This window comes from Syngnathus leptorhynchus, chromosome 7, assembly GCF_054491065.1.
Source record: "Syngnathus leptorhynchus isolate UIUO chromosome 7, UIUO_Slep, whole genome shotgun sequence".
Classification (NCBI taxonomy): domain Eukaryota; kingdom Metazoa; phylum Chordata; class Actinopteri; order Syngnathiformes; family Syngnathidae; genus Syngnathus; species Syngnathus leptorhynchus.
The window spans coordinates 16,456,945-16,467,818 of record NC_141201.1 but is presented as its reverse complement, the minus strand read 5'-3'; positions in this window follow the sequence as shown (position 1 = coordinate 16,467,818).

Genomic DNA, 10,874 nt, shown 5'->3' with positions numbered 1-10,874 from the left:
CACCAGAGCTCCATAGCTCCATAGCACCAGAGCTCCATAGCTCCATAGCTCCAGGGCTCCATAGCTCCAGGGCTCCATAGCTCCATAGCTCCAGGGCTCCATAGCTCCAGGGCTCCAGGGCTCCATAGCTCCATACCTCCAGAGCTCCATAGCTCCATACTTCCAGAGCTCCATAGCTCCATAGCGCCATACTTCCATAGCTCCATAGCTCCATACTTCCATAGCACCAGAGCTCCATACCTCCAGAGCTCCATAGCTCCAGCCTGGGTGGCTGGTGGCTCCATAGCTCCATACTTCCATAGCTCCAGTCAGAGAGTTGGCGAAAATTGCACTAAGTGCGAAAGCCCATTCATTTACAACGGCGTGTCCACAAGGCGGCGACATTTCCCCGTTACCGGTGGCTGCGCGGCGGGTGAGTGACAGAGCTTATCCGAGCGGCTGGAACTCTGCGCCGGCGTGGTCGAGCGTGAGGCCTCGGCCCTTTGGCTGCCTGGTACCTAAAACACTTCCATTGATCCAGCCTCAGAGGGTGCTGGCTGGTGGCTCCATACCTCCATAGCTCCATACCTCCAGAGCTCCAGAGCTCCATAGCACCAGAGCTCCATAGCTCCATAGCACCAGAGCTCCATAGCTCCATAGCACCAGAGCTCCATAGCTCCATAGCACCAGAGCTCCATAGCTCCATAGCACCAGAGCTCCATAGCTCCATAGCACCAGAGCTCCATAGCACCAGAGCTCCATAGCTCCATAGCACCAGAGCTCCATAGCTCCATAGCACCAGAGCTCCATAGCTCCATAGCACCAGAGCTCCATAGCTCCATAGCACCAGAGCTCCATAGCTCCATACTTCCAGAGCTCCATAGCTCCATAGCTCCATAGCTCCATAGCTCCATACTTCCATAGCACCAGAGCTCCATACCTCCAGAGCTCCATAGCTCCAGCCTGGGTGGCTGGTGGCTCCATAGCTCCATACTTCCATAGCTCCAGTCAGAGAGTTGGCGAAAATTGCACTAAGTGCGAAAGCCCATTCATTTACAAGGGCGTGTCCGCCAGGCGGCGACATTTCCCCGTTACCGGTGGCTGCGCGGCGGGTGAGTGACAGAGCTTATCCGAGCGGCTGGAACTCTGCGCCGGCGTGGTCGAGCGTGAGGCCTCGGCCCTTTGGCTGCCTGGTACCTAAAACACTTCCATTGATCCAGCCACGGAGGGTGCTGGCTGGTGGCTCCATACCTCCATAGCTCCATACCTCCAGAGCTCCAGAGCTCCATAGCACCAGAGCTCCATAGCTCCATAGCACCAGAGCTCCATAGCACCAGAGCTCCATAGCTCCATAGCACCAGAGCTCCATAGCTCCATAGCACCAGAGCTCCATAGCTCCATAGCACCAGAGCTCCATAGCTCCATAGCTCCAGGGCTCCATAGCTCCAGGGCTCCAGGGCTCCATAGCTCCAGGGCTCCATAGCTCCAGGGCTCCAGGGCTCCATAGCTCCATACCTCCAGAGCTCCATAGCTCCATAGCACCAGAGCTCCATAGCTCCATAGCTCCAGGGCTCCATAGCTCCATAGCTCCAGGGCTCCATAGCTCCAGGGCTCCAGGGCTCCATAGCTCCAGGGCTCCATAGCTCCAGGGCTCCAGGGCTCCATAGCTCCATACCTCCAGAGCTCCATACCTCCAGAGCTCCAGAGCTCCATAGCACCAGAGCTCCATGGCTTCAGAGCTCCATAGCACCATAGCTCCATACCTCCAGAGCTCCATAGCTCCATAGCTCCATACCTCCAGAGCTCCATACCTCCAGAGCTCCATACCTCCAGAGCTCCATACCTCCAGAGCTCCAGAGCTCCATAGCACCAGAGCTCCATGGCTTCAGAGCTCCATAGCACCATAGCTCCAGAGCTCCATAGCTCCATAGCACCAGAGCTCCATAGCTCCATAGCACCAGAGCTCCATAGCTCCATAGCACCAGAGCTCCAGGGCTCCATAGCTCCAGGGCTCCATAGCTCCATACCTCCAGAGCTCCATAGCTCCATACTTCCATAGCTCCATACTTCCAGAGCTCCATAGCTCCATAGCTCCATACTTCCATAGCTCCATAGCTCCATACTTCCATAACACCAGAGCTCCATACCTCCAGAGCTCCATAGCTCCAGCCTGGGTGGCTGGTGGCTCCATAGCTCCATACTTCCATAGCTCCAGTCAGAGAGTTGGCGAAAATTGCACTAAGTGCGAAAGCCCATTCATTTACAACGGCGTGTCCACAAGGCGGCGACATTTCCCCGTTACCGGTGGCTGCGCGGCGGGTGAGTGACAGAGCTTATCCGAGCGGCTAGAACTCTGCGCCGGCGTGGTCGAGCGGCTGGCCTCGGTAGTTGAGGTACCAGGGGTGGGCCGGGGAGCTCCAGGCGGGGCTTGTGAGAGAGTGAAGCCGAGCGGCTGGAACTCTGGGCCGGCGTGGTTGAGCCACGGAGGGTGCTGGCTGGTGGCTCCATAGCTCCAGAGCTCCAGAGCTCCATACTTCCATAGCTCCATAGCTCCATACTTCCATAGCTCCAGACTTCCATAGCTCCATAGCTCCATACTTCCATAGCTCCATAGCTCCATACTTCCATAGCACCAGAGCTCCATAGCTCCATAGCACCAGAGCTCCATAGCTCCATAGCACCAGAGCTCCATAGCTCCATAGCACCAGAGCTCCATAGCTCCAGAGCTCCATAGCTCCAGAGCTCCATAGCTCCATAGCTCCATAGCTCCATACTTCCATAGCTCCATACATCCATAGCTCCATAGCTCCCTACTTCCATAGCTCCATAGCTCCAGAGCTCCAGAGCTCCATAGCTCCATAGCTCCATAGCTCCATAGCTCCATACTTCCATAGCCCCAGAGCTCCATAGCTCCATAGCTCCATAGCTCCATAGCTCCAGCCTGGCTGGCTGGTGGCTCCATAGCTCCATACATCCATAGCTCCCTACTTCCATAGCTCCATAGCTCCAGAGCTCCAGAGCTCCATAGCTCCATAGCTCCATAGCTCCATAGCTCCATACTTCCATAGCCCCAGAGCTCCATAGCTCCATAGCTCCATAGCTCCAGAGCTCCAGAGCTCCATACTTCCATAGCTCCAGTCAGAGAGTTGGCGAAAATTGCACTAAGTGCGAAAGCCCATTCATTTACAAGGGCGTGTCCACAAGGCGGCGACATTTCCCCGTTACCGGTGGCTGCGCGGCGGGAGAGTGGCAGAGCTCATCCGAGCGGCTGGAACTCTGGGCCGGCCTGGTCGAGCGGCTGGCCTCGGTAGTTGAGGTACCAGGGGCGGGCTGGCGAGCTCCAGGCGGGGCTTGTGAGAGAGTGAAGCCGAGCGGCTGGAACTCTGGGCCGGCCTGGTCGAGCGGCTGGCCTCGGTAGTTGAGGTACCAGGGGCGGGCTGGGGAGCTCCAGGCGGGGCTTGTGAGAGAGTGAAGCCGAGCGGCTGGAACTCTGGGCCGGCGTGGATGAGCCACGGAGGGTGCTGGCTGGTGGCTCCATACCTCCATGCTTCCATAGCTGCAGAGCACCAGAGCTCCATAGCTCCATAGCTTCAGAGCTCCATACCTCCAGAGCTCCATACCTCCAGAGCTCCATAGTTCCATAGCACCAGAGCTCCATAGCTCCATAGCACCAGAGCTCCATACCTCCAGAGCTCCATACCTCCAGAGCTCCATAGCTCCATAGCACCAGAGCTCCATAGCTCCATAGCACCAGAGCTCCATACCTCCAGAGCTCCAGAGCTCCATAGCTCCATAGCACCAGAGCTCCATAGCTCCATAGCACCAGAGCTCCATACCTCCAGAGCTCCATACCTCCAGAGCTCCATAGCTCCATAGCACCAGAGCTCCATAGCTCCATAGCACCAGAGCTCCATAGCTCCATAGCACCAGAGCTCCATAGCTCCATACTTCCATAGCACCAGAGCTCCATACTTCCATAGCACCAGTCACAGAGTTGGCGAAAATTGCACTAAGTGCGAAAGCCCATTCATTTACAAGGGCGTGTCCACAAGGCGGCGACATTTCCCCGTTACCGGTGGCTGCTTAGCGGGAGAGTGACAGAGCTTATCCGAGCGGCTGGAACTCTGCGCCGGCGTGGTTGAGCGGCTGGCCTCGGTAGTTGAGGTACCAGGGGTGGGCCGGGGAGCTCCAGGCGGGGCTTGTGAGAGAGTGAAGCCGAGCGGCTGGAACTCTGGGCCGGCGTGGATGAGCCACGGAGGGTGCTGGCTGGTGGCTCCATACTTCCATAGCTCCATAGCTCCATACTTCCATACTTCCATAGCTCCATAGCTCCAGAGCTCCAGAGCTCCAGAGCTCCATAGCTCCAGAGCTCCAGAGCTCCGTACTTCCATAGCTCCATACTTCCATAGCTCCGTAGCTCCATACCTCCATACCTCCAGAGCTCCATACCTCCAGAGCTCCATACCTCCAGAGCTCCATAGCTCCATAGCACCAGAGCTCCATAGCACCAGAGCTCCATAGCTCCATAGCACCAGAGCTCCATAGCTCCATAGCACCAGAGCTCCATAGCTCCATAGCACCAGAGCTCCATAGCACCAGAGCTCCATACCTGCAGAGCTCCATAGCTCCATAGCACCAGAGCTCCATAGCTCCATAGCACCAGAGCTCCATACCTCCAGAGCTCCATACCTCCAGAGCTCCATAGCTCCATAGCACCAGAGCTCCATAGCTCCATAGCACCAGAGCTCCATACCTCCATAGCTCCATACCTCCAGAGCTCCATAGCTCCATAGCACCAGAGCTCCATACCTCCAGAGCTCCATACCTCCAGAGCTCCATAGCTCCATAGCACCAGAGCTCCATAGCTCCATAGCACCAGAGCTCCATACCTCCAGAGCTCCATACCTCCAGAGCTCCATAGCTCCATAGCACCAGAGCTCCATACCTCCAGAGCTCCATACCTCCAGAGCTCCATAGCTCCATAGCACCAGAGCTCCATAGCTCCATACTTCCATAGCACCAGAGCTCCATACTTCCATAGCACCAGTCACAGAGTTGGCGAAAATTGCACTAAGTGCGAAAGCCCATTCATTTACAACGGCGTGTCCACAAGGCGGCGACATTTCCCCGTTACCGGTGGCTGCGCGGCGGGAGAGTGGCAGAGCTCATCCGAGCGGCTGGAACTCTGCGCCGGCGTGGTCGAGCGGCTGGCCTCGGTAGTTGAGGTACCAGGGGTGGGCCGGGGAGCTCCAGGCGGGTCTTGTGAGAGAGTGAAGCCGAGCGGCTGGAACTCTCGGCCGGCCTGGTCGAGCGGCTGGCCTCGGTAGTTGAGGTACCAGGGGCGGGCTGGGGAGCTCCAGGCGGGGCTTGTGAGAGAGTGAAGCCGAGCGGCTGGAACTCTGGGCCGGCGTGGTTGAGCCACGGAGGGTGCTGGCTGGTGGCTCCATAGCTCCATAGCTCCATAGCTCCATAGCTCCATACTTCCATAGCTCCATAGCTCCATACTTCCATAGCTCCAGACTTCCATAGCTCCATAGCTCCATACTTCCATAGCTCCATACATCCATAGCTCCATAGCTCCATACTTCCATAGCTCCATAGCTCCAGAGCTCCAGAGCTCCATAGCTCCATAGCTCCATAGCTCCAGAGCTCCATAGCTCCATAGCTCCATACTTCCATAGCTCCGGAGCTCCATGGCTCCATACTTCCATAGCTCCAGCCTGGCTGGCTGGTGGCTCCATAGCTCCATACATCCATAGCTCCATAGCTCCCTACTTCCATAGCTCCATAGCTCCAGAGCTCCAGAGCTCCATAGCTCCATAGCTCCATAGCTCCATACTTCCATAGCCCCAGAGCTCCATAGCTCCATAGCTCCAGAGCTCCATACTTCCATAGCTCCATAGCTCCATAGCTCCAGAGCTCCATAGCTCCATACTTCCATAGCTCCATAGCTCCAGAGCTCCAGAGCTCCAGAGCTCCATAGCTCCAGGCACGGAGGGTGCTGGAGCTCCACACTTCCATAGGCAGGGAGGGTGCTGGAGCTCCACACTTCCATAGGCAGGGAGGGTGCTGGAGCTCCACACTTCCATAGGCAGGGAGGGTGCTGGAGCTCCACACTTCCATAGGCAGGGAGGGTGCTGGAGCTCCACACTTCCATAGGCAGGGAGGGTGCTGGAGCTCCACACTTCCATAGGCAGGGAGGGTGCTGGAGCTCCACACTTCCATAGGCAGGGAGGGTGCTGGAGCTCCACACTTCCATAGGCAGGGAGGGTGCTGGAGCTCCACACTTCCATAGGCAGGGAGGGTGCTGGAGCTCCACACTTCCATAGGCAGGGAGGGTGCTGGAGCTCCACACTTCCATAGGCAGGGAGGGTGCTGGCACATCCACACTTCCAGCCACGGAGCATGCTGGCACTTCCACCTTGCTTGCTAAGTCGGCGTGATCTTGCCCAAAAAGTCCCTCCTCACCTCCAGCTGGAAGTGGAAAAAAATCCTCCACCTGCTTGGCCGAGGTTCTGGAAGCCAGCAGCTCGCAGAATGTTGCCAAAGTTTCACTGGAAGGAAAAGAAAAGAGAAGACCGAGTGCGCATTTCACCTACCGCCGAATGTCCACAAGAGGGAAGTGTCACTCCGTCGCAGAATCTGCGCCGACGCACTCGGCACCCTTCGAATTTATGGTGCCGGTGCGGGTGTTCTGGGTGCAAAAAGGCCGCCCAAGTGGTAGAAAAAAATCAGACTTCGTCTCTTAGGTCGAAATTAATGCCAAGTTTTGAAATGCGCTGGCAGGGGTGGACCAGGGCCCGTTAGAAGTGCTTAGCCGAGGTCCTGGAAGCCTAACCCGGCGTGATCTTGTGCAAAAAGCCGCTGCTGAGCTCCAGCTGGAAGTGTAAAAAGAACCGGGCTGGATCAAAAAAAGAACCGGGCGGCCCGTTAAAATTGCTTAGCCGAGGTCCTGGAACCCTAACCCGGCGTGATCTTGTGCAAAAAGCCGCTGCTGAGCTCCAGCTGGAAGTGTAAAAAGAACCGGGCTGGTTCAAAAAAAGAACCGGGCGACCCGTTAGAAGTGCTTAGCCGAGGTCCTGGAAGCCTAACCCGGCGTGATCTTGTGCAAAAAGCCGCTGCTGAGCTCCAGCTGGAAGTGGAAAAAGAACCGGGCTGGATCAAAAAAGAACCGGGCGACCCGTTAAAATTGCTTAGCCGAGGTCCTGGAAGCCTAACACGGCGTGTTCTTGTGCAAAAAGCCGCTCCCGAGCTCCAGCTGGAAGTGTAAAAAGAACCAGGCTGGATAAAAAAAAGAACCGGGCTGGATCAAAAAAGAACCGGGCGACCCGTTAAAATTGCTTAGCCGAGGTCCTGGAAGCCTAACACGGCGTGTTCTTGTGCAAAAAGCCGCTCCCGAGCTCCAGCTGGAAGTGTAAAAAGAACCGGGCTGGATAAAAAAAAGAACCGGGCTGGATCAAAAAAGAACCGGGCGACCCGTTAAAATTGCTTCGCCGAGGTCCTGGAAGCCTAACACGGCGTGTTCTTGTGCAAAAAGCCGCTCCCGAGCTCCAGCTGGAAGTGTAAAAAGAACCGGGCTGGATAAAAAAAAGAACCGGGCTGGATCAAAAAAGAACCGGGCGACCCGTTAAAATTGCTTAGCCGAGGTCCTGGAAGCCTAACACGGCGTGATCTTGTGCAAAAAGCCGCTCCCGAGCTCCAGCTGGAAGTGTAAAAAGAACCGGGCTGGATAAAAAAAGAACCGGGCTGGATCAAAAAAGAACCGGGCGACCCGTTAAAATTGCTTAGCCGAGGTCCTGGAAGCCTAACACGGCGTGATCTTGTGCAAAAAGCCGCTCCCGAGCTCCAGCTGGAAGTGTAAAAAGAACCGGGCTGGATAAAAAAAGAACCGGGCTGGATCAAAAAAGAACCGGGCGACCCGTTAAAATTGCTTAGCCGAGGTCCTGGAAGCCTAACACGGCGTGTTCTTGTGCAAAAAGCCGCTCCCGAGCTCCAGCTGGAAGTGTAAAAAGAACCGGGCTGGATAAAAAAAAGAACCGGGCTGGATCAAAAAAGAACCGGGCGACCCGTTAAAATTGCTTAGCCGAGGTCCTGGAAGCCTAACACGGCGTGATCTTGTGCAAAAAGCCGCTCCCGAGCTCCAGCTGGAAGTGTAAAAAGAACCGGGCTGGATCAAAAAAGAACCGGGCTGGATCAAAAAAGAACCGGGCGACCCGTTAAAATTGCTTAGCCGAGGTCCTGGAAGCCTAACACGGCGTGATCTTGTGCAAAAAGCCGCTCCCGAGCTCCAGCTGGAAGTGTAAAAAGAACCGGGCTGGATAAAAAAAAGAACCGGGCTGGTTCAAAAAAGAACCGGGCGACCCGTTAAAATTGCTTAGCCGAGGTCCTGGAAGCCTAACACGGCGTGTTCTTGTGCAAAAAGCCGCTCCCGAGCTCCAGCTGGAAGTGTAAAAAGAACCGGGCTGGATAAAAAAAAGAACCGGGCTGGATCAAAAAAGAACCGGGCGACCCGTTAAAATTGCTTAGCCGAGGTCCTGGAAGCCTAACACGGCGTGATCTTGTGCAAAAAGCCGCTCCCGAGCTCCAGCTGGAAGTGTAAAAAGAACCGGGCTGGATAAAAAAAAGAACCGGGCTGGTTCAAAAAAGAACCGGGCGACCCGTTAAAATTGCTTAGCCGAGGTCCTGGAAGCCTAACACGGCGTGTTCTTGTGCAAAAAGCCGCTCCCGAGCTCCAGCTGGAAGTGTAAAAAGAACCGGGCTGGATAAAAAAAAGAACCGGGCTGGATCAAAAAAGAACCGGGCGACCCGTTAAAATTGCTTAGCCGAGGTCCTGGAAGCCTAACACGGCGTGTTCTTGTGCAAAAAGCCGCTCCCGAGCTCCAGCTGGAAGTGTAAAAAGAACCGGGCTGGATAAAAAAAAGAACCGGGCTGGATCAAAAAAGAACCGGGCGACCCGTTAAAATTGCTTAGCCGAGGTCCTGGAAGCCTAACACGGCGTGTTCTTGTGCAAAAAGCCGCTCCCGAGCTCCAGCTGGAAGTGTAAAAAGAACCGGGCTGGATAAAAAAAAGAACCGGGCTGGATCAAAAAAGAACCGGGCGACCCGTTAAAATTGCTTAGCCGAGGTCCTGGAAGCCTAACACGGCGTGATCTTGTGCAAAAAGCCGCTCCCGAGCTCCAGCTGGAAGTTTAAAAAGAACCGGGCTGGATCAAAAAAAGAACCGGGCTGGTTCAAAAAAGAACCGGGCGACCCGTTAAAATTGCTTAGCCGAGGTCCTGGAAGCCTTACACGGCGTGTTCTTGTGCAAAAAGCCGCTCCCGAGCTCCAGCTGGAAGTGTAAAAAGAACCGGGCTGGATAAAAAAAAGAACCGGGCTGGTTCAAAAAAGAACCGGGCGACCCGTTAAAATTGCTTAGCCGAGGTCCTGGAAGCCTAACACGGCGTGTTCTTGTGCAAAAAGCCGCTCCCGAGCTCCAGCTGGAAGTGTAAAAAGAACCGGGCTGGATAAAAAAAAGAACCGGGCTGGATCAAAAAAGAACCGGGCGACCCGTTAAAATTGCTTCGCCGAGGTCCTGGAAGCCTAACACGGCGTGTTCTTGTGCAAAAAGCCGCTCCCGAGCTCCAGCTGGAAGTGTAAAAAGAACCGGGCTGGATCAAAAAAGAACCGGGCTGGATCAAAAAAGAACCGGGCGACCCGTTAAAATTGCTTAGCCGAGGTCCTGGAAGCCTAACACGGCGTGATCTTGTGCAAAAAGCCGCTCCCGAGCTCCAGCTGGAAGTGTAAAAAGAACCGGGCTGGATAAAAAAAAGAACCGGGCTGGATCAAAAAAGAACCGGGCGACCCGTTAAAATTGCTTAGCCGAGGTCCTGGAAGCCTAACACGGCGTGATCTTGTGCAAAAAGCCGCTCCCGAGCTCCAGCTGGAAGTGTAAAAAGAACCAGGCTGGATAAAAAAAAGAACCGGGCTGGATCAAAAAAGAACCGGGCGACCCGTTAAAATTGCTTAGCCGAGGTCCTGGAAGCCTAACACGGCGTGATCTTGTGCAAAAAGCCGCTCCCGAGCTCCAGCTGGAAGTGTAAAAAGAACCAGGCTGGATAAAAAAAGAACCGGGCTGGATCAAAAAAGAACCGGGCGACCCGTTAAAATTGCTTAGCCGAGGTCCTGGAAGCCTAACCCGGCGTGATCTTGCCCGAAATTCGGCCTCTATACTTCCATTTTAGGTACCAGGCGCTCATAGTGTGTTGGTCCCACTAGTCAGTGTACTGGTCCCACTCGCTAGTGTACTGGTCCCCCTAGTCAGTGTACTCATCCAGTTACCCCCCGTTTTCCAAAACACCATCGGCACGTATAAGGGGGGGACTCCTGAGAGAGATGAGGTATATGGCAGCGCAACACCAATCCGCTCCGCGCTGGTTCCCATGTCGGCTACGGATGAATAAAACCAGCCTGTCCCCCCTGGAGCTCACGAGACACGGAATTTTTTCTAAGTGCCAACGGCTCTTCCGAGCAAACGTGTCCGCTCCGGCTGGTTCCCCCGTCGGCCTCGAATGACGAAAAATGCCGGTCTCCGCCCGGAGCTCATGACAAACGAAAAATTTTCTAAGTGCCAACGGCACTAGCGAGCGAATGTGTCCGCTCGGCGCTGGTTCCCGGGTCGAACCCGGAAGACGAAAAACGCCGGTCTCCGCCCGGAGCTCATGACAAACGAAAAATTTTCTAAGTGCCAACGGCACTAGCGAGCGAATGTGTCCGCTCGGCGCTGGTTCCCGGGTCGGACCCGGAAGACGAAAAACGCCGGTCTCCGCCCGGAGCTCATGACAAACGAAAAATTTTCTAAGTGCCAACGGCACTAGCGAGCGAATGTGTCCGCTCGGCGCTGGTTCCCGGGTCGGACCC